Source organism: Ceratotherium simum, chromosome 32, assembly GCF_057802395.1.
Source record: "Ceratotherium simum simum isolate JZ-2026a chromosome 32, ASM5780239v1, whole genome shotgun sequence".
Classification (NCBI taxonomy): Eukaryota; Metazoa; Chordata; class Mammalia; order Perissodactyla; family Rhinocerotidae; genus Ceratotherium; species Ceratotherium simum.
The window spans coordinates 18,484,229-18,508,052 of record NC_141931.1 but is presented as its reverse complement, the minus strand read 5'-3'; the positions used below and the strand labels follow the sequence as shown (position 1 = coordinate 18,508,052).

The window sequence follows — 23,824 nt, the reverse complement described above, 5'->3', positions numbered from 1 at the left end:
AGGGCTTGTTGTTGGGTGGGGCCAGTCTCTAGGGTGGGCTGCCTGCCCTGGCTGAGCTGGATTAAACCGGTGCTCTAGCGGGTGGAGCAGACCCTGGGCTAGCAGGTCTCAGGGAGAACTCCAATGGCGTCTGTGTCAGCACGCTCACACCAGGCCACAACAATGGCCGCCGCCAATGTCCCAGTCCCTGGAGAGGTCTCACCCCTCACCGAGATGCACTCAGGGCCTATTAGGTGAGTCTCTTGTCACCGAAGCACTGTGCACCTTTCTTTCTGGTGATTTTAGGATGCTTTCTGGAACGGGTGAGTTTGTGCATGGGCCCTTTAAGAGCCAGTTTTAGTTTCTTTGTGAACCGGGTTTTCTGGGGGTGCTCCCCAATGCTTTAGTAGCAGCAAAGTCAGATATTATGCCGCTGGTCTCAATTGTGCTGGGTCCACAAAATGCCCACAGCGGGGGCGCTCCCCGGCTCAGGGCCCCGCGCCTCCAGGGAGGCTGCGTACCTGTGAGCTGCTCCCGGCGGCCGTGACGCTGGCGGCTTGTGAAGGCGGCGTTTTTCCTCTCCAGAAGGGAGTCTCTGCCTCTTCTACCCCAGTTAGGATTGTCCGTTGTTGCAGGAGTTCCTCTTATCCAGTATTTCAGTTCTGTCTCAGGGGTAATTTTTCCACGAGTAGTTGTAAATTGGCTGTGTCCACGGGAGGAGGTGAGTTCAGAGTCTGCCTACGCCGCCATCTTGACTCCTCACGTCCCTTTGCCCACTTTTTAATTGGGTTATTTGTCTATTATTGAGTTGCAAGAGTTCTTTATGTATTCTAGATATAAGTTCTTATCAGATACATGATTTGTAAAACTTTTCTCCAATTTTTTCGTTTGTCTTTTCACTTTCTTGATGGTATCCTCTTAAATATAAGTTTTTAATTTTAATTAAAAATTTATCTATCTTCTTTATTATTTTATTTTGTGGCTTGTGCTTTTGGTGTCATATCTAAGAAACCATTGCTTAATTCAAGGTTATGAAAATTTACGCCTGTCTATTATTTTTAAATGTGCATGACATCTTGGCTTGGTATTAAGTTGTTGGCTCACACTTTCTTTATTTAAGGATTTTGTACACGTTTCTTTCATAGGAAAGATCTGTGAGGTCTGTCTCTCAGCTTTACCTTTTCTGGCATTCTTGTGTTGAATACATTCATGGATATTCCTAAAACTCTCCCAACATGTTTGTGTTTTAAGAAAAATATCATTTCTGGGTCCTTCAGAGCCATTTCACCTACAAGACGAGATTTTGGTAAGCAAGATACATGTGAAATCGAAGATCTATGCCTCCTCTCAATATTTCCCTCACTTCTCTCCAAATTTTACTGTATCTGGTAGCTACCTTTCAGAATTTTTGCTTAGTGTTGTGACTATTTCCTATTCTATTGAAATTGGAATTTTCTTGGTTGTTTTTATTATTATTTTCACTTTGTTTCACAAAAGATGATGGGGTAAAAGTCTCTTAATGCATCATCTTATATTTTGACTACTTTAAAAATGGTTGAGAAGAAACTAATAGGATTAAAGCAGAGCTATCATAGTGAAAGGAGTAAGTTAATAATTATTAAACGTGAACTGTATGGCAGGCTATCCTAGTCATGCTATCTGAGGTTGCTATTAATATCCACGTTTTTACAGGTGAGTTAACTGAGGTGCTGACTGAGATGGATAGTGGAGAAGAGAACCGGAAATATCCAAGCCAGACTAAAAATAATCTGCATATAGAAATGGGATGGAGATGGCAGTGGTGGGGCGTGATTATCTGAGAGGAAGGAGAAGGTTGGAGGAGCTTGGGCAGAGGGAGATCATGTAGAGAAGCAGAAAGCCCTAGAGACTCCTAGGAGAAGAGAAGCCTAGCGGTGGAAATTTGGGGAGAAGAAGAGATGCTCAAAGAGCATTTTTGGGGAAATTTTATCATGTATTGTGTAGTGTCATTCATGTTTCATTGTCTCCTCAAGTGGTGTTCAGCAAAAACTTACATCATTTTTCATTACTTTGAATCCCTCTGTTTCAGATTTGACACTGGGATAAAACTGTCATTGAGTGGCCCAATACATTTTTTAAATTCTGGGTTACATTATTAATGTTTACTTTAAAAATAACTATTGTTTTTGTATTTCCTAGAGATTCTGTGATTTCTTTAGGATGGGAGCAAGTTTTTAATATACCACCCACAATGCTTAGCCTTTCATATGGATACTTTTAAAAATATTGTGTCAATATTTAAAATAACATTAAGAAGGGCCAAAAGTTTATTTAGCACTCCTAATAAATTTTTAAGCCTCCTAATAAATTCAACAGAAACCCATAATTTAACCCAGTATTGAGTTATAAAAATAAAAGTTTTAAATTCTACATATTAAAAAATAATCTTCTAATTAATCTTTTAGTGTGCCTTTTAAGTGCCCTTTTTTCTGACAAAGTAATACATTCATTGTAGAAAATCTGGGTAATAGAAAAACGTACAAAGAAGAAAATTAAAATCACCCATAATCTTATCACTGAGTAAATATTTTGTAGCATATTGTTTAATACATGTATACATCGTGTTTTTATGCTTGTGTGTACGTTCTTTTAAAAAATCTATTTTCTCTTGATGTATCTCTGCATTTAATAATAAACTTTTAACACATGATTTTAAGTGTTTTCATACCTATAGCTTTTTAAAAAATAATTTTACATAGTTCATTGTATAGGTAATCTATATGTTGTTAACTAATTTCTTATTTTATAAATAATAATGGGATGGATATCCTTGAATATACATATTTCTCTTTAGCTCAATTTATTTCATTCTGGTTGTCTTTTAACTGGAAGTTTGGCAATGCTCTCTCAAATGTTCCTACTGTTCTCCCTATTCTATCCTACCCATCATACCCATCCACACAAACAAATGTGATGTTTGCCTCAATTTTTGCTCCTTTCTTTCTCAGCTAAGAGGCCATTGTCTGGCTCCCCAACTTTCTAAGTTTTATGAGCTGAAATCAGGCCCTAGAATAGTCTTTTGCACACAGTAGATAATTAAAAATTGCGTCTGGGGCTGGCCCGGTGGCATAGTGGTTAAGTTCATGTGCTCCACTTTGGTGGCCCTGGGTTCACAGTCTCGAATCCTGGGCGTGAATTGACACACTGCTCATCAAGCCGTGCTGTGGCGGCGTCCCACATACAAAATAGAGGAAGCTGGGGACAGATGTTAGCTCAGAGCCAAGCTTCCTCAGTAAAAAGAGGAAAATAAACAACAGATGTTAGCTTCAGGCCAATCTTCCTCACCAAAAAAAAAATGCATCTGGCCTTTTACAAGGCACTTAGTAAATAATTCTTGAATGAATAAAAGTTTAATTTTACATTGAGCTATGTTGGTAATGATCTTATTCATGTTAGAAGCATGAAAATCTACTTGATTGGCCTTTCTCTGGTTCTTATTACAGTGTGTATGTGTTATACCCTTAATGCAGAGAAACAGATTCTAGTAACTTGCCCTTTCCTTCCATTTGCTTGGCATATAGCTATCTAAAAAATTGTTTATATATTTATTTGCAACACACTTGAATTTTACTTAGCTCTAGCTTGGAATTAGAAAAAAGGATTGATAAAATTACAGAAAAAATTTAAAACTATCCAGAATTGGATAGTAATTCAACTTGTTTCATTATAATTATGTTACAATATTAACTATATCCGTTGAGAGGTTAGCTGCTAAATTATTAGTCATTATTTACAAAGCTATTTCTTGAATTTCCAAGGTTTCAAAACTAATCTTATATGCAAAAGCCTCCAAGAGAATGCAGAACTAAAGAATTAAAGAATTATACTCTAAAATCAAAATTACATTTACTTCATGCTAACGTGATAGAAAAATTGGGCACTACAACATATCAGGATGTAAAAGCATGAGTAGATACACTTTAAAAGGTTTGAGTTTTAGTATTAGCTATATTATTTCCAATTAACAGTGGAAATATATTGGTATATTTTCCATTAGTGCAAAGGTAAAAGTATTTCTCCACTAATAATAATAAATGGTAGCATTTAGCGTATAAATGGTGCAAGCTCTTAAATCACCTTTACTTTTGCTATATAAGTGTAGCTGAAGAGAATTTCATGCATTTTTTACATGGTGTAATTTTATCTTGCTCATACAATGTGAGACGAGTAATAATGATATTCTAATATTAATATAAGTACAAAATATACATATTGATGAATAATAGCCATGTTTTTTGGACCTGCTTGCCAAGTCATATTAAAATGACAAATAATTGCAATTGCTTCACAGAGAAATGGTGCAGGATCTGTAGTCAAAAGCCCATTAGGGACCAACAGTGTCCATTTGTTATCCTTTGTCAGGAAAACATGGCTCCTAATGAAAGTGAATGCAAGAACACTGATTGAGGACAGTGACACTAAACCTTTTTCTCGACAAGTCATGACATGGGTATTAACAAGAGGATTGAAAGTTGAAGGCAAAGCTTCGATTCTTAACATTTCTGTATAATCTTGATTTTCTCTTTGTTTGATTTTTTAAATAAAGCCTGATGCTTTTGAGGGCTAAAGCGAGTGTAGCTGTGGGGGAAGAAAGTGCAGTATAAAATGTAATGGAGGCATCCCAAAGACATTCCAGGGTCAGCGTGTTTAGGAAGGATTCCCCAGGGAACTTGAGGCAATGTTATTTAAAATCGGAACAGCTCTCCAATCAGAATCTGAATTTCTTTTTAAAAAAGAAAAACTCCACTATTTCTTCATTCACCCTGTTAAACATTCTTTCCTCTCTTAATTGCTTTATCTTTTTGAAAATTATGGTTTCTCTACGTAAAATATTACTTTAAGCAGAATTTTTGACCAGGAAAATAAGTAGCCTGTTAAAAGGAAACAAAAAACGTTAATCCCAGTTCAGGGATTTCTCAGCACAATTTTTGGGAATTATGATGGAATTGTTATAAACCAGGGCACATACAGTTTCATTTCATTTTATACCTGCTGATTCCTATTCCTGCAATATTTAAGACTAGCAGTTCCTCTCTGAGATGGTGTATGTATCTATGAACATAGAGGAAGAGTACCTTGCAGTTTTTAGTAATTTATTCAATATTTATGTATAAACCATCATGTACCAGGCACTGTGCTAGGTGTTGGGAAAATCATTGCTCACAACCTAGTAGGGAGAAAAAAGTGAACAAATAATAGCAACTATCACAAATGGAATACATTACATACCAGGAACCTTGCTGAGTTTCACAAAGATGATCTCACTACTCACAACAGCCCTCTGAAATAGAGACTGTTATTATTGCCGTATTACAGATAGGGCCATGAGGCACAGAGGGGTTTAGTGTATTGCTCTAGATCATGTAGCTGGTAAGTGCTGAAGCCATGTTTTGAACTTAGACAGATTCCAGAGCCTGTGCTCCTAACTATTATGTCTTTATATTTATAATATAAAGTATATTATATGTGTGTATACATACATATATACACACACACACACATTAAAACCTCACTTATCCTGAGTTAGTTACGTGACAACCTCAACTATCTTTGATAGAGCTAAGGACTAAAAAGTGAGCAAAAAAAGTCTTCTGAGTACCCAAAATAATTTTATTCATTTCATAAATAAGTGAGCCTCTAGGTACTCATACACAATTGTGATCAAGACTGACTTAGCCTGACCCAGAGCTTTGTAGTGAAGCTAATATGCTTTCCTAATGGAGGACTCCCTTAGATTCTCACTCAGAGAAACTTGTCTCTTATTTCCCAGACAACTTGCATATTATTTCCTTGTCTGTTATTTTCCAGACAACTTACATATTATAGGTGGCAGTTTTCAAGGATGAGAGAGTCGGAGAGGAAAAAGCTAGAGTCGGGTACAGTAACATCATGAAAAAGGGGAGATGAAGAAAGCCTTGATGACTAAGACTATTAATAAAAGATCATTACAAGCCAATAGCCCAATATTTCTCATAGGCTCAAATTATATTGGAATATAGCATATTATAATAACAGAGACTCCTAATGATTACTCTGAATTAATAAGAACGTACAGGATGATGTGATCATTTAAGATAGATATAATATACCTTAGTAAAATTTTCAACAAAAGGTTGAATTTGTAAGTAGTTTTGACATTTACAGCTGTTTAAAGGGGTGAACCATAAGTGACTTGTGGTGAACACATCCTTTTGTAACAATTGCAACATGAGTAAGATACAATCGTACTTCAGATATTAAGAAAGATGCAGTGGACATTTGCATTGTTATTCTCCTCTCTTTTGGCAACAACACCAATACTTTCTGGGGGGCTGTTTTCCCCTGATCTCAGATAGTCTGGTTTAGGGTCTACCTCTAGTCCTAGGGTGGAGCATGTGACCCACACCTAAGAGAATCAAGGCATCACATTTTCTCAACTACACAGTGTTATGTTCAAAGATGTATACAGTTGATCCAGTAGGAGGGAACCTCAGAACTATAGCTGGGAATCCTAAGACAAGGTTCCATTTCTTTCTTGCTGGATGTCAAGCTGGAAGAACGTAGATCCGGGAATTGCTAGCTACCATCTTGTGACGAGAAAGGGAGAGCCAATCTGAGAATGAGGTCGACAGGGAGGAGGGAAGGCTGAGAGAGAGAGGGAGAAGTCTTGATAGTATCGTATAACTTTGTGAACAAATTTATTCCGTTTTTGGTTTAGCAGTATGGTAGCTTTCTTTTTAAATCTGTAATACACAGAATCCTAACCAATTCAATATATAACACACATAGCAAAAATGAAAAAGAACTACAGTTCCTATTATAGGTGAGAATGTGGGAAAAGTATCTGTAAATACATTGCGGTAGAAATATAAAGTATTGTAGCCTTTCTGGCAACATCCATCAGTATTTCTATATATAAATATAAATTATATATATATAATGGCATATATAATGCCATTTATTTTACTCCCGGGAATTTACACCTTAGAAACAAAAACATACATAGGACATATATTTCTAAAAATTGAAGTTGCTTATTGCAGCATTTTTCATAGTAGCAAAAAAGTAGAAATAAAATGAATGTCCACAAATGAAGTAATAGCTGAATATGTTACAGCGCAGTCACAGCATGAACAGTTAGGACTATTATGTAGCTTTACAAGAATGCATTAAAGCCACATCAGATGACTTGGAAGAATTTTCCACAAGGTACTTTAGAATGAAAACCAAGATATAAAGAAACAGTGCACCATGACTTCATTTTTAAAAACCAAGATAATCCTCAATGTGTGACTTTGCATAACTATATAGGATTATAGGCATAGAGCAAAAACTATGAATAGTATTAGATTTTTAACATGGATTATTTGGAGGAGGGTATTTGATGTCAATAAAGAGGGAAGGATAAGGGAAGGAGGAACCAAACAGAAAAGAACAACAAAAAATTTATACTTGAAATAAGTATGTGTATGCTCATGCTTGTGCATTCATGTAAAATTATGTGTGCATGGAGTATATGCATATGTATCAGGAATTCTAAATTGTGTGTATGTATATATATATATATAAATAAATTAAATACAAAAGGTATTTTAGGTAGACTCTAATTTTACTGTTATATGTCATTTAAACAAAAGTGCTAGTTGACTGAGTTTGAAGGTACGTGTGTCCATTTTGTTATGGGTGATCTGTCAGACCAGTTGTACCCACACTGGAGGGTAGTCCAAAACCTATGCTTCTAGCTCACCGTGTTTAGCTTCTGAAGACCTGAGCTTTCACAGAATTACTGGTGTTTCTAAATACATTCATCCCAAAATAACATCAAGGAAGAGAATCAGAGTAGGGCAGAAAACAGACAACTGTTCTTACATCTCTGACTCCCAGAAGACTGGTTATGAGCTTGATTTCCAAGTTGGCTGGTGTGATCCTTTCCTAGCTATATCTTCACTACCCACCCAGAGTTATGTCATGTCATGTCATCTCACGTCATGTCTTGTCAGGTCATGCTCTACTATACTCATAATATTATATTCTACTCATATTACATTATATTATATTATATTATGCTATGTTATGTTGTGTTGTGCTATGTTGTGTTACATTTTTACTATATTTTGTTGTTTTGGGAGTGGTGCATGCCTGTTATCAATATTTTAAATTTCCCACTACCCAATATGTTTTTTTGTTTGTTTTCGTGTAGGTCCTAGGTCTGGAGTTTAGTTTTTTAAGATTTTTTTTTCTTAATAACAGCTTTTTTGAAATACAGTTCGCAGAGCATAAAACTAACCATTTTAAAGTGTGCAATTCAGTGTTTTTTAGTGCATTCACAGAGTTGTACAATTATCAACGCTATGTAATTTTAGAACATTTACATCACCCCCCAAAAGAAACTCCATAGCTGTCAGCAGTCACTCTTCTTTTTCCGCCACACTTGATCACGACTAATCTACTTTCTATCTCTATGGATTTGACTTTTCTACACATTTCATATAAATGGAATCACAAATATATGGTCTTTTGTGACTGGCTTCTATTAATTACATGTGTTCAAAGTTCATCCATTTTGTAGCATGTTCAGTGCCTCATTTCTTTTTTACCGAGAAATAATATTCCATTGTGTGGCTATGTTTATTCATTCATCACTTGATGGATTTTTAGGTTGTTCCACATTAATAATTAAGAATAAGGCTGCTCTAAACATTCATGTACAAGTTTTTGTGTGGATGTATTGTTTTCTTTTCTCTTGGGTATATATCTAAGAGTGAAATGCTAGGTCAAAGGGGAACTCAAGTTTTAACATTTTAAGAAACTGCCAAACTATTTTCCAAAGTGACTGTACCATTTTACAATCCCACCAGCAGTGTATAAGGATTTCAATTTCCCCACATCCTTGCCAACCCTTATTATCTGTCTTTTTGATTATAGCCATCCTACTGGGTGTGAAGTGGTATCTCATTGTAGTTTTGATTTGCATTCCCCAATTATAATGATGTTTAACATATTTTCATGTGCTTATTTTCCATTTGTTTGTCTTCTTTGGAGAAAAGACTATTCAAATCCTTTGTCCACTTTTTAATTGGGTTATCTATCTTTTTATTATTGAATTTTAACAGTTCTCTACATATTATGGATATAAATCCCTTATCAGATACATGATTTGCAAATATTTTCTCTCATTCTGTGGGTTGTTTTTTCAGTTTCTTGGTAGTGTCATTTGAAGTATAAACATTTTAAATTTGGATGTAGTCCAATTTATTTTTTCTTTTATCCCTTATGCTTTTGGTGTCATATCTAATAAATCATTGCCTAACCCAAGCTCATGAATATTTAGATTTAGGGTTATTGATTTTGAGTTAATTTTTGTGTATGATGCTAAGTAGGATTCAACTTCATTCTTTTGCATGTGAATATCCGGTTGTCCAAACAACATTTGTTGAAAAGACTATTCTCTCCCCATTGATTTATCTTGACATGCTTTTGAAAATCAATTGACCATGAATGTAAGGGTTTATTTCTAAACTCTCAATTCTATTCCATTGAACTATATGTGTATCCTCATGCCAGTACCACATTGTTTTGATTACTGTAGCTTTGTAGTAAGTTTTGAAATCAGAAAATGTAATTTCTCCAATTTATTTTTTTCAAGAATGTTTGACCACTAGGTCCCTTGCATTTTCAAATTTTAGGACCACCTTGTCAATTTCTTTAAAAGAGGCAGCTAGGATTTTGATAGTAAATGCATTGACTTTGTAGATCTATTTGGGGAATATTGCCATCTTAATAATATTGCCTTTTTATCCATGAACATGGGATTTCTTTTCATTTAAGTCTTTAATTTTTCAATGTTTTGTAGTTTTCAGTGTACAAGTCTCACACTTCTTTTGTTAAATTTATTCATAAGTATTTTATTCTTTTTGGTGCTATTGTAAATTGAATTGTTTCCTTAATTTCACTTTCAGATTGTTCATTACTAGTATATTGAGTTGATCTTCTATCCTGCAAACTTGCTAAACTCTTATTAGTTCTAATAGCTTTTTTTGTGGATTCCTCAGGATTTTCTATATATAAGATCATGTCATCTGTGCACAGAGATAATTTTACTTCCTCATTTCCAATCTGCATATCTTTTATTTCTTTCCTTACCTAGTTTCCCTGGACAGAACCTGCATTACAAGGTTGAATAGATGTAGTGAGACCAGACATCCTTGTCTAATTCCTGATCTTAGGGGGGGAATATTCAGTCCTTCACCATTAAGTCTGATGTTATTTTGGGGTTTTTTATCCATGCCTATTCCGATTGATGGTTTGATGAGTGTTGTTTTCATGAAGGGTTGCATTTTCTATTTCTGCCTCTGTTGAAATGATCACTTTTTTTGGTCTTCTATTCTATTAAAACGGTATAGTACAGTAATTGAATTTTGGGTATTAAACCAATCTTGTCTCCCTGGGATAAACCCCACTAGGTCATGGTGTATAATACTTGTTATATGATGCTAGATTTAGTTTGTTCATATTTTGTTGAGGAGTTTTTAAAATCTATATTCATATGGGATATCAGTCTGTAGTTTTCATACGACGGTTTCTTGTGAAGTTTTCTGTCTGGTTTCAGTGTCAGGGTAATACTGGCTTTATAGAATTATTTAGTAAGTGTTCTCTATTCTATTTTTTGGAAGAGTTTGTAAAAATTAGTATTAATTATTTACACATTTTGTAGAATCCACCAGTAAGCCATCTGGGCCTCAGCTTTTCTTTGTGAGAAGTTTTTGAATTAATAATCAAATCTCTTCACTTGTCATAGGTCTGTACAAAATTTCTACTTCCTCTTGAGTCAGTTTTAATAGTTTGAGTCCTTCTGGGAATTTGTCCATATCGTCAAGGTTATCTAATTTATAGACATAAAGTTGTTTTTAGTATTTCCTTATGACCTTTTGTGTTTCTGTAAGTTCAGCTAAATGTGTATAATTTTTATTGATCTTTTCAAAGAATCAACTTTTGGCTTCAATTTTTCTCTATTGTTTTTTTCTGTATTGTAATTTTTCTCTATTGTTTTTCTATTCTCTATTTCACATATTTTTTTTGTAGTCTTTATCATTTCATTTATTCTACTTGCTTTGGATTTAGTTTGCTCTTGTTTTGCTAGTTTTTAAAGGTAGAAGGTTAGGTTATTATTTGAGATATTTCTTATTTACTGCTATAAATTTACAGCTATCAATTTCTCTCTAAGCATTGCTTTAGCTACATCTATAAGTTTTGTATGTTGTGTCTTTACTTTCATTTACTTGAAAGTATTTTATAATTTTCTTTGTGACTTATTTGTTGATCTATTGGTTATTAAGGACTATACTGTTTAAGTTCCACATATTTGTTAATTTCCCAATGTTATTGATTTCTAATTTTATTCTGTTGTTGTAGAACGTATATTGTATGATGTCAATCATTTTAAATTTATTGAGGCTTGTTTTATGGCCTAATTTATGGTCAATCCTAAAGAAAGTTCTATGGACACTTGAGAAAAATGTCTATTCTGTTGGATAGAGATGTCTGTTAGGTCTAGTTGGTATATGGTGTTGTTCAGGTTTCTATTTCTTTGTTGATCATCTGCCTTATTGTTTTGTCCATTAATGAAAATTGAGCATTGAAGTCTCTAATTGTTATTGTTGGATTGTGTATTTTTTCATTTAATTACATCAGTTCTTCCTTCATATACTTTGGGGCTCTGTTGTTAGGTGCATATATGTTTACAATTGTTATATCTTCCCAATGGTTTGAACATTTTTGTTTAAAACTTTTTTTTGTTTGTCTTTCTTTGTGTCTAGTAATAATTTGTCTTAAAGTCTATTTTATGTGATATTAATATAGTTGCTGTGATTCTCCTTTAGTTATGGTTTGCATAGCATATTTTTTCATCATTTTACTTTTAACTATTTGTACTTTTAACTATTTGTGCCTTTGAATCTAGTATGCCTCTTGTAGACAGCCTATATTCTTATCCATTCTGCTAACCTATGCCTTTTTTTTTTGTGAGGAAGATCAGCCCTGAGCTAACATTCACTGCCAATCCTCCTCTTTTTTGCTGAGGAAGACTGGCCCTGGGATAACATCTGTGCCCATCTTCCTCTACTTTATGTGGGACGCTGCCACAGCATGGCTTGACAAGCGGTGCATTGGTGCACGCCCGGGATCTGAACCTGCGAACCCCGGGCTGCCAAAGTGGAATGTGCACACTTAACTGCTGCGCCACTGGGCCGGCCCCTAACCTATGCCTTTTGATTGGAGTGTTTAACCTATTTACATTTAATGTAATTACTGATAATGTACATCTGCCATTTTGCTTCAGTTTTTTATATCTTTTTTCTCTATTTCCCAATTACTGCTTTCTTTTGCATTAAAAAATATTTTCTAGGGTAGCATTTTAATTTTACTTCTTTTACTCTTTTATTATTTCTTTTATTTTTAAGTTGTTTTCTTAGTGATTTTAAAATTAACATTTTAATTAAAACAATTTAGTTCATATTAACACCAATTTAAATTCAACAGTACAGAAAAACTTTGCTCTAATATAGTTCTGCCCCTTCCCCCACACCTTTTGTATTATTATTGTGATACAATTTGCACTTCTCTACATTATGAGCCCTTCAACACAGTTTTACAAATATAGTTTTATGCAGCTGTTCCTTAAATCATAAAAGAGTTATAAACAAGAATACATTTATACTGTGTTTTATATTAACTTATGTAGCTACTTTACTGGTGATTTTTATTTTTGTGTAAATTCAAATTGCTCTCTAGTATCTTTTCATTTCAGTCTGAAGGACTCTCTTTAAACTTTCTTGTAGGACAGGTGTGATAATGACAAATTCTCCAAGTTTTTGTTTATCTGGAAATATCTTAATTTCTCCTTCATTTATTTGTTTGTTTGTTTATTTATTTATTTATTTATTTATTTATTTATTTATTTACTTTTTGCTGAGGAATATTTGTCCTGAGCTAACACGTGTTGCCAATCTTCCTCTTTCATTGCTTGGGGAAGATTCACCCTGAGCTACCATCTGTGTCAATATTCCTCTATTTTGTATGTGGGTTGCTGCCACAGCATGGCTGATGAGTGGTGTAGGTCCATGCCTGGGATCCGAACCTGCGAACCCGGGCCACCGAAGTGGAGCATGCCGAACTTAACCACTACGCTATGGAGCTGGCCCCTCCTCTTCATCTTTAAATGCTAGTTCTCTGGATATAGAATTCTTTTTCAGCACTCTGAATATGTCATCCTGCTGCCTTCTGCTCTCCATGGTTTCTGATGAAAATTGAGTTGTTAATTGTATTATTTTTTTTCCTTGATGCTCTTAAGATTCTATCTCTATCTTTGGCTTTGAACAGTTTGAGCATGATGAGTCTAGGTGTGGATCTCTGAGTTTATCTGAGTTTGTTGAGCTCCTGGATGTATAGATTAATGGTTTTATCAAGTTTGGGAAATTTCCAGCTGTGATTTTTTCAAATAATCCTTATACTCATTTCTCTCTCTTCTCTCCTTCTGGGACTCTCATTATGGGTATGTTGGTACACTTGATAGTATCCTGTAGGTCTCTGAGGCTGTGTTGTTTTTTTCCATTCTTTTTTTTTCTATTCCATAGATGGGATAATCTCAATTGACTTATCTTCAAGTTTGCTGATTCTTTTTTCTTTCAGCTTAATTCTACTGTGGAGTCCCTCTAGTGAATTTTGCAATTTAGTGATTATAATTTTCAAGTTCACAATTTCTATTTGGTTGGATTTTTTAGAAAATTCCCTCTCTTTATTGACATTCCCTATTTGGTAAGACATCCTCCTCATACTTTTCTTTAATTATTTAGATATTGTTTCCTTTAGTTCTTTGATAATATTTATATTAGCTGAATTAATGTATTTTTCTAATAAACCCAACAACTGAATTTCCTCAAGGACAGTTTCTATTGACTATTTTTTATTCATGTGTATGGGCTGTACTTTCCTGTTCCTTTCCATATCTCATAAGTTTTGTTGAATTCTGAACATAACGTGGATACTCCAGAAATCAGATTCACTTCCCTCTCTAGAGTTTGTTGTTGTTGCTACTGTTTTTGTTTAGTGACTTTCCTGTGCTAATTTTGTAAAGTGTGTAGGCATTGGAGTCTCTCTTGGTTAGCTTAGTGGTCAGCTAATGACTGGACAGAGATTTCCTTAAATTTCTTGAAGCAGTAAGTCTCCCACCCTTTCCTGAGAAGCTCTGTGTTTATTTCATAGCATGATTTGAGCATTCGGGCACTTTGCAGCTCTGCCTTAACCTTCACCTGCCATTTGACCAGAGCTCAAGGTTAGCAAGAGCTGAGAGATGAGGCCATTTTATGTGTTTCCTGCACATGCTTGTAGCCCTCTAGACCCTAAGGAATATCTTGAAGCTTACCTCTATAGATACCTTATTACCTAGATTTTCCTTTTCAGGGTTTTGGCCAGCCTCTTGCTGCCCCATCTGGTATTGTCACTTCAGGTAGTGATGTTAAACAATTGCTTTTTTTTAGACTAACAGTTTGGGTATAGGACTTTCCTCACTGAGCGATCTCTGATTCAGGTCAAATAAAGACAAGTCTTGTGAATGGCTGTCCCCTAGCCAGGGAGCTTCCAGACAGGTGAAATAGTGACAATAATCTGGGACTGGGGATTTTGGGAAGCTCTAAACCCACATGGCTATCTTCAGTGGCTTCTGGGCCGCTTGTTTCCTCAGTTAGCGTACTTGCAAGGCTGCTGTTCTTTGGAGTGCTTTTGGAGCTAGGAAGAGGGAGCTGGGAGAAGGAAGTTAAAATGCTGCAAAGCTCACCGTCCTTCCTGAAATTGAGCTGTTTTTCTTGAATAAATGATCCTTGGGTCATTGAAAGCCTTTGGTTGATTTTCAGAGTCCTGAAAAAGTTGATTTTGACATTTTTTTTGCCAGCGTTCTTACTGGCTTTATGAAGGAGCGGATTTTCTGATGTCCTTACTCTGGCATTCCTGAAGTGATTCTTTTTAATTTTATTCTCAATGACCCATTTCATCCCACTATGAATCTGATCTTTTTAATTGAAATAGTGAATCTCTGAAAACGTCTTTCTTGTATAGAGATTAGCAGTGTATGTTTATCAAGTGGTTCCTAAGTTAGGCATATAAATGTGAATCTGGGAATACTGTTATACAGAAAGTGTCCCCCCACGCCACAATCCTAGATTTCTTAATAATATTAAATGAAATATTTCATTTCAGGTTGTGGAATCTTGGAATGTTTGCTCATACATTCAACATCTGATTTTTTTTAAATCACTTTTCCTACCAACTGGTAAATAAAAAAAATCACATACTGGCATGATTTATTATTTTACAATTGACCTAGTTTATCTTCTTGTGGATACTATTTCTCAAACTGTGAAGACTAATGTACTAAATCAAACCAAAATCAATTAATATAAGATTTGGCTTTTATAAATGAAAATAAATCCATACTAGCAAGTTCTACATTAGAATATTTAAAACAGAAAGAAGTAATCCACTCCTTCCTCCAGTCTAAAGGTTTAACTCATTTTCTGCACCAGGAATAACATTCTTTTCCTCCCAGGGACACACTCATCTTTTAGAGTGTGATCTAAGAGATAAATCCATTATTGATATATTGGAATCGAGGCTATTTGACATTATTCGTGAGGTGGGAGATGCATGGATGAGGGGATAAGAAAACCATAATACAAAGAGATATATGTCCGTAATGCAGGAACAATTTCATAGATTTTGCCTAAACTATTATATACAGTTTAGTCATAGATTGACTCAGAACCGCTTTCCTTAGTAAATATGAAAGACTTGTGTACTAAGCAGAGAAAGATTGGGGTTCTGGCTCTTGCTCTACAAGGAATTATCGGTGTGGTCTTAAAGAAGTCATCTGATTTCTGTCTGCCTCGGTTTCTTTTACTATTAAATGAAGAGGATAGACAAAATGTTTTACACACTTATTTTCAACTTTTGCATTATATTTTAATGCGGATTTCTCTTAACAGTCAGAGTTAGAATGGGTATGAGGAATTGGTATGAGGATAGGGGGAATAATGGAGAATTTGGAAGCATTTTTTTCCCCTAAAAGAAAGACATTTAAGTTCTATTGAATGAAGGGTAGACTCATAGAGTTGGATATAAGAGAGCACTTGTAGGTTCCCCTACTCTGCTTTTTTCTTTCTGGGACCACTTTTTGCTAAACCATTTAGCCAGGCTACCCCCTAATCACTTTGATAATTTTTATAGTTTTTCAGATAGTGTCTTGAAAAAACATGACGATTGTTTTAGCTTCACCATTAGGTCCTATTACTTGTAAACAAGAATTTCCAAATATGTGGTTAGTGTAATGTATCACAAAATCAAGTAGCTTGTTTCTCTTATAGTGTTTTTCTAGATAAGTGAAACCTTGAAAGATAGGAATACCCAATGAATAAGAAGCTTTCCATAATACCATTTTTAAAAATCAGAAAGCAGATTTCTAAAAAGGAGAATAATACTAGGGGTCTATGATGTAATCAACTCTTTAAGGATGTTCTGGGTCTACCCGCATTAAATCCAATCTTCTATACCTTTTTTTCTCTACATTTATAGAATTTTTACAGTAATATTTCCTGTGCAGAACGAGTTTCTGCAAGACCTTAAATCATCATAGAGCAATTGAAATATGGACCTATACTCTTTACTATGCTAATTAATAAAAAAAAATCCTATGTTAGAAACATCTCCAAAGTTAAAGATTGAAATAAGAAAATATTTCTTATAATTGTTCTAAAAACTGAATTAATTCACACACATTATTTTCTGAAAATTCCATGCTACTCTTTTCCCCCTAGTATCTTCCAAAGTACTTGAGTTAAAGTTGTGAGGCCATTGATATTCTGCTATTCCTTTTCTCCTGTGAACTAAAATCTTTTTAACTTCCCTGTCATTTGCTATCCCCTGTGTGTCTCTAAAACAACCACTCAAGTACCCATGACAATTTTTTAAGTACACATACTTATGCATGCTATAAAATGAATATCATCAGCCCCTGATTTGAGATCATCATTTATGTGTGCCTCCCTGTGGCACTACCAGCAAAAAAGACCTTTCCAAGGATAAGAAAACCTCCAAAGCATGAACTTGTCCAGTCACACTAAGTGGTACAAAAGAACAAAGAGAGCAATTAATTTTTGACCCATGACAACCTGTTTATTTCTTCATACATAAAAGTTATTACCCTTTTCTAAGCAACATTCCTACACAAGTAATTATTGGCCATAAAATCATCCATAAAAGCTGTTGAGAATCCAAATAATTAAAATTGCCTTTGGTCATAACTGGATTAAATACTCAAAGGTGATATGTTAATGTTTTCCAACTTTGGATTTGCCTTAGACTTGAAAACGTAGCCTAAAATGAAGCTGTTGAAAGTGATATAATTAAATGGCATTTATGTTTTTAGCGGAGGTGTTTTATTTTTAAATAATGAAATATTTACAAATTCAGTGTTTGAGTCCAATGCATATATTAATTTTTTTTAATTTTTATTTATTTTATTTTTTCCCCCAAAGCCCCAGTAGATAGTTGTATGTCATAGTTGCACAGCCTTCTAGTTGCTGTATGTGGGACGCGGCCTCATCGTGGCCGGAGGAGCGGTGCGTCGGTGCGCGCCCGGGATCCGAACCCAGGCCGCCAGCAGCAGAGCGTGCGCACTTAACCGCTAAGCCACAGAGCCGGCCTAATTTTTGTATTACTGTATAACATCCTCTTAAACTTTTACTTAGATTTGTTTAATTTAGATCTTCTTTTTATTTGTTCTATTCTAATCTTGCCCTTTCTCTGCTTTAATAGAAAAAGCATGAAAGGATGCTATGCAGACAAATGTACAGCAGTCCTCTTAGCATTTAATCTCTTTTTAGATAAATGCAAATATTGCTGCTAATGGTATTGGACCCTTGTCCAGTAATCATTTGGGGAGCTTCCTCATCCATTTTTCAAGCTGCGTCTATTACAATCAGTCACTGAAAATTGTGATCTAGAATATTTGTTCTTGATGAAAACAATAGAATTAAACTATAGGGCTTTGGAAAATTGCTTTCATATTCAAGCAGGGCCACACACATACAGACACCTTGTTGATGATTTTACTGCCTCGAAGAAAATGTATTGCTACTGCCACAAGCATGTCTTTTGGCACTTTATCACTTACAAGTGATGATAAAATTGCGACAAAGAGACTTCTTTTTAATCTTATAGGTCACTGCTCGTAGTGTGGACTGTCTACCCTTTGTCCTCTCATTTAGGCTAGATAAGGTGGAAAATTCCCTTTAGTTGTCTCTAAATTTCGTTTAAACAGTATGAAACACAGACTTTGTCTTCTGGTTTTCAAGTCCCCAAATCTTTTAATATATCAATTTTATTTCTTCGTATTTTAAAATTAATTTTTAGAAAGAGTTCTGAATGTGTTTGAAATGGTTTTTATGAAATTAAATTACTGGGTGTATTGTGAAGGGTTCAAATACTTTTATGAGTCATAAATATAGAAAATAATCTGTTTGCCATCATGAGAATCTTGACTATAAAATAATTTTGTTACTGAGTTTCTTTTCATTATTATAACTATCGGTTTTTACTAACTACTCTCATAAGAATATTTATATAGATATCCAATCTGGCAGCACATACTTGCCAAAAAATATATATATTTCTGAATAAATTTCTCTAATCATTGAGTCCTTGTATAAGAAACAGTGAAGCAAATGAAGAAAACACAAAAGAAGCCATTTATTTCTGAACTATTTATTTCTCTTGCTCTTTGATTTCTGAACTTTCTCACAGGTTTTCTTCAAGGATCTTTCTACGAAGCCACGAATGCATAGTGTCACGGTTTATTTCTCTGCTACAGATTTGGTGTGTTATTTTAACAACCTCTCAGCAATAAAGGAAGCCTTTGTGAGTATACTAAATCTCTCATAGAAGAATATTTTATATTATATAAATGAAGAGAAACTTTAATCCCAAGGCAGCGTTTTGTTTCTACTAAAGTACCAAGACTGCAATGCAGAATGGCTTTCTCTCAAGTGGTTCCAAACAGTTTACAAACGTAATTTTTATCTCTGATTTAAATATGGTCTCTGGCCTGCTAGCCTCATTTTACACGTGGATAAAAAAGGAAGGTTAGCAAATTTCTATGTGTTTGTTAAGTCAGGATATAATGTTCAAATAGCAAAAAACAGGCAGGGATGAATTGTTACTAAAATGCTGTTAGTGACAGCTTCCATTTATTGAGAACCTACTATGGAAGGCACTCTGCTGGGTGTATTACATACATTGTCTCTAGTAATGCCTGCAATCTGTGGAGGCATGCATGATCATACCCATTTAACAGATGAGAAAAGTGATGCATATTGAAGTTAAGCATCCAGTTAGTGAAGGACAGAGCCAAGATTAAAGTAATACTTTATTAACCACTAAAAATGATCTGGACAAACCATATTGTACATTCTCTTGCTAATGAACAAAGGCTTGACAAAAAACAGAACTAATAAATTAGAACCCAAAGGGGCACTAATATTGGGTGTCCATCCTTCTGCCATGCTCTTTGCAGAGTTGCCATTGGCTCTCAGTTTCAAGATCTGCAGTTTAGCACTCTGTCTATAGGATCCATTTAGATTATCATGCATGAGATCATCTTCTAAACATGTCTTCTGATTGGTGAAAAATTTTTAGGGGGTAGAGTTTGCTGGAAAAGGCAGCCCTTGATTTTTTTTCATTAGTTTGTATTTCATCTTGAGTGCAGGGCCCACAACTTATGTGGTTGTCTAAGAAAGCATGTTTTCTCACATTGTGGGTGTGATTATACACACCTGCATTTGTAGAATGACACACACTCTTTGCCTCTTATCATGTGTGGTTCTGTGCAATCATATCTTTGTTGAATGACTTACAGACTCAAATATAAAGAAGAAATGGCAAGCAATTTACTCAACAGTCACTCCCCTTTCCTGTCTTTTTAATATCACCATGAAGTCTTGTCTAATAAATTGGGAAAGAGAAGACCACTTCCCACTTCCCTGACCCTGTAAAAATGCAGCTCTCATAAGTACACTCAGAGATAAACAAGACAAGCAAATCCATTCTTGACATCTCTATAGGTGTGCTTTTTTTTTTTTTTTGGTAAGGAAGATTAGCCATGAGCTGACGTCCATTGTCAGTCCTCTTCTTTTTGCTAAGGAAAACTGGCCCTGGGCTAACAGCCCATCTTCTTCTACTTTATATGCGGGACGCCTGCCACAGCATGGCTTGATACGAGGTGCATAGGTCGGCACCCAGGATCCGAACCTGCGAATCCCGGGCCTCCGAACCTGCGAATCCCGGGCCTCCGAAGCAGAGCACGCCTGAACTTAACCGCTACGCCACCAGACCGGCCCCTCTATAGGCATGCTTTTTAAATATGATTGTGTTTGTAAATTATGTCTAAGGTGATAAGGAGTGACCACGACTATTTAATACGACTTTACACAGTGCCTAGAACTGGAATCGGAATGGAAAATCACGGAAGGGTGTTAACTAATATTTTTGGTGCTAGAAGATTGCTAGAATCTCCACCTCAGGGGGTTTCTATTTACAGATATAGGTTTCAGGCTCACAGTTTTATTCTGGACGGAGTGCCTGCAATGCTACCTCAGAATTTTACCTCCTCAAAAGCTGGTTTTAAATCACAAAAGTACTTGTAAACCCTAAATAACTTTTTTCTGCTGTGAGTTAAAAGTTTTATTTTTGCTTCTAGCAGCTTTTTTTGAATTTTCTCCATAATTATAAAAAATGTCTGGATCTGTGACCAGAAATTCTTTAATGGTGAATGTTTAAAGATTCTAAAAGAGGAATAATTGGGTCATTTGTAAAAATATCACAGCCTGTGACTTACTAAAGAAGGTTTTTGCCATATGCAAAGGGGGAGGTACTCTTAGGATTTCCTTGAGAAAATGACTAGTTCCTCAAGGAAATACAACAAAAACTTTTAAATCTCAATCTTCCTGCTGAAACTTCTCTTGAAGAGAAATTATCATTATGTTGGGGAAGACAGAGGACTCAGTAGCATGGTGGCATGGCTTAGTAATTATACTAGGAACTAAAATTCATTTCTGTAGGCTTGAGGTCTAAAAACTGGATTTCATTAGTAAAATCAAAGATGACTCAATTCATAATGAATTTACTTTATACAGGACATATATACATCAGAAAGTCAATTTATTGATTTTAATGTGGGGGTTCCCGTGACTGGATGCATATATCTCCTAACCAGGTCATCCCTTTTCTCAATCTCAAGATTCCTAGAAGGCTAAGTAGAAATTTCCTTGGTGATCACAGATTAGTGCAAACCTTCAGTAATCTTTCATGGTGAAAGTTTATGGAGATATACTTTCTCCGTAGAGGATGATGTATCTCTCATATAGGAATACTTGCACACCCCAGACTCTGCCTTTCTCTCAGTTATACCATGGTAGACACAAGGCCCATTTATGGTGTACTAAATGGAAACAGATTACTATTACTATTATTGTTATTATTGTTGTTGGCTCTGGAATCTATGCTCTAATTTTTTTCTGTCTCACCCCTTATGCTGAGGCTATACATTATCATTTCTTCCTGTTGTCAATTTGTTGCCTTTAACGCCTCCAACTTCTAATTTCTTGCTTCTAATTTGCTATAGACAGGGAAAGCAAATAAACAAAGGAGTTATGTCTAAAGTTAGCGCTACGTCCAGAGAGTAAAGGCCCAAAGATTTCTTCAATGAGCACAGAGCTCATAAATTTTGGTCTATATGTTATCTGTCTTCACTATTTGAATATCTTTATTACTTTCTGATATTTGTTGTTTTCTAGATAATTGAAGTTACTAGTTTTCTAGATAAATGACTTCCATGTCTGTGAGGTGTTATTGTATTGTTATTACAGATGGTCAGTTCTGACTCAAGAGGACTCAGTAGGATACGTTGAGTTAAGCTATGCAATAAATGGATCTCTATTAAAAGAAAGGGTACATTACATTTTCTTTAGGAGTGTCCCACAAAAAAGAAATGGTTCCTCAAGATGCTTTAACCTAATACTGCTGTCACTTAGTTCAGACCTGAGACTACAGTCATTCTAACTTTAAGTTATAGCTTTTACCTACAGAAAAATATACTACTCATCTTGAAATATCTCGAGATATTGCAAAATGTCCATCAATCAGGGTCCTAAAAATATTTATGATTTTTATCCTTTGGAAATCTTTTGCCATAATTTTGTGCTACTATTTACAGTAGTTTAAGCAGTCAACTTGCTATTGGCTCCCCCTACTCCCACCCAAGGTAGCAGCTTTTATACCATCTCATAAAACTTTATCATATAATCAGCATAAGGTCAGGAGAAGTTGAATCTAGTAATGAAACAGTTCTCAGGAGATGACTTATTTTATCCCAATACCATTTTTTTATAGACTTTTCTTATTCACGAGATGATTCAGAAAGTTTTCCATTGAATAACATTCGAGATATCTATGGAATATTTCTCTCCTTCATCTTGTGATGAAAACATAATTTGTTTTCACTTTTCCAGTAAGAGGCATTCTTTTTCTATCAGAATATAATATCTAATAAATTCCATTGGTTATAATATATCTACAAGGTACATTATGACATCAGTGATTTGTAAATAAACGACTTTATTTCCTTCCTTAAGTCCTCTGATAAATTTGTTCTTCTTTTAAATCAAATTTACTTTTAAACTATATTGTAATTCTTGAATTAAGCCTCTTTAGATCAATTCAATGTTTTGTTTTCTAGGGGAAAAAGCATGAACAAGGTAATGCTAAGTAATGTATTTTAAAGAAGTCATATGCATTATCGTCAAATCAAGATTCCATTTAACTTTGAAACCGCTTTAACTATATCATTTAGAGTAACAGAAATATTTTCTCCACATTGCTCCAAATAACCATTGTACTTTAAAGCCACTTGTATTTATCTTTAGAAATTTCCTAGCCTAAAACAAAATAGTTAAGAATATTAAGTTTTCAATTAAAAATATTTCCTAAGTTCATTTATGTATCTTAATCACATACTATTTTTTGTAACAATAACTGCAAACACTTGCAAAAAATTCAAGTGTTATAAAAGTGCATCAAGTAAAAAGTTTAAAACCCCAGGTCTCTTTAAATCCCACAGTGTCTCAATGTTTGATGGATATACTGAGACTGTAAGAAGTCTTAGTTTAAAACTTTTTTTGCATTACCAAAGGATAATGAAGTAGCTTTTTTCGCCAAAGAGTGAAATGTTAGACTTGTACTTGGATGTCATCTAATGTGAGCAAATACGAGCATTTGAAGTTTGTGTCTTGAAGCTGAAAAACAAGTATATTTTAATGCTAGAGGCTAAGGAATGACAAATAAATAAACTAGAGAAATGACCGGGAGAAATGTAATATGATCTGTATCGTAATGCATCTGGCATTGTTTAGGGATATCCATTCTCCCTATCTGTCTTCCTAATCTAGTGTTCTCTTTTTTCCTTTAATAACAGTATATCTTGTTTTTTTCTCATGTGTTTCATTTATTTTTCTTTATTGTTTACAGAGATACGGATCAGAGCATCCAAGGAGTCAATTAAAAAAACAAGCAAACAAAAATGCTAGAAGATAAGGACAGCCATGGGGTGTTAAGACTCCACAGCTCATAATCAGATTTCATTTGCTCTTACTATTGAGATGATGTGCAGGATGGAAATGGAGTGTTCATCTACTCATATGTGGCTGTTCCAATAAAGTTCTTGAAAACC

General features: G+C 34.8%; 1 long non-coding RNA gene across 1 annotated transcript; it reads left to right on the top strand.

The window, feature by feature from the left end:
- The first annotated feature begins 153 nt into the window (after positions 1 to 153).
- LOC147912975 (uncharacterized) lies at positions 154 to 23,824 on the top strand. The gene is made up of 3 exons (XR_015549356.1): positions 154 to 233; positions 18,847 to 18,960; positions 23,623 to 23,824. It is a non-coding gene; the product is annotated as an uncharacterized LOC147912975 (long non-coding RNA).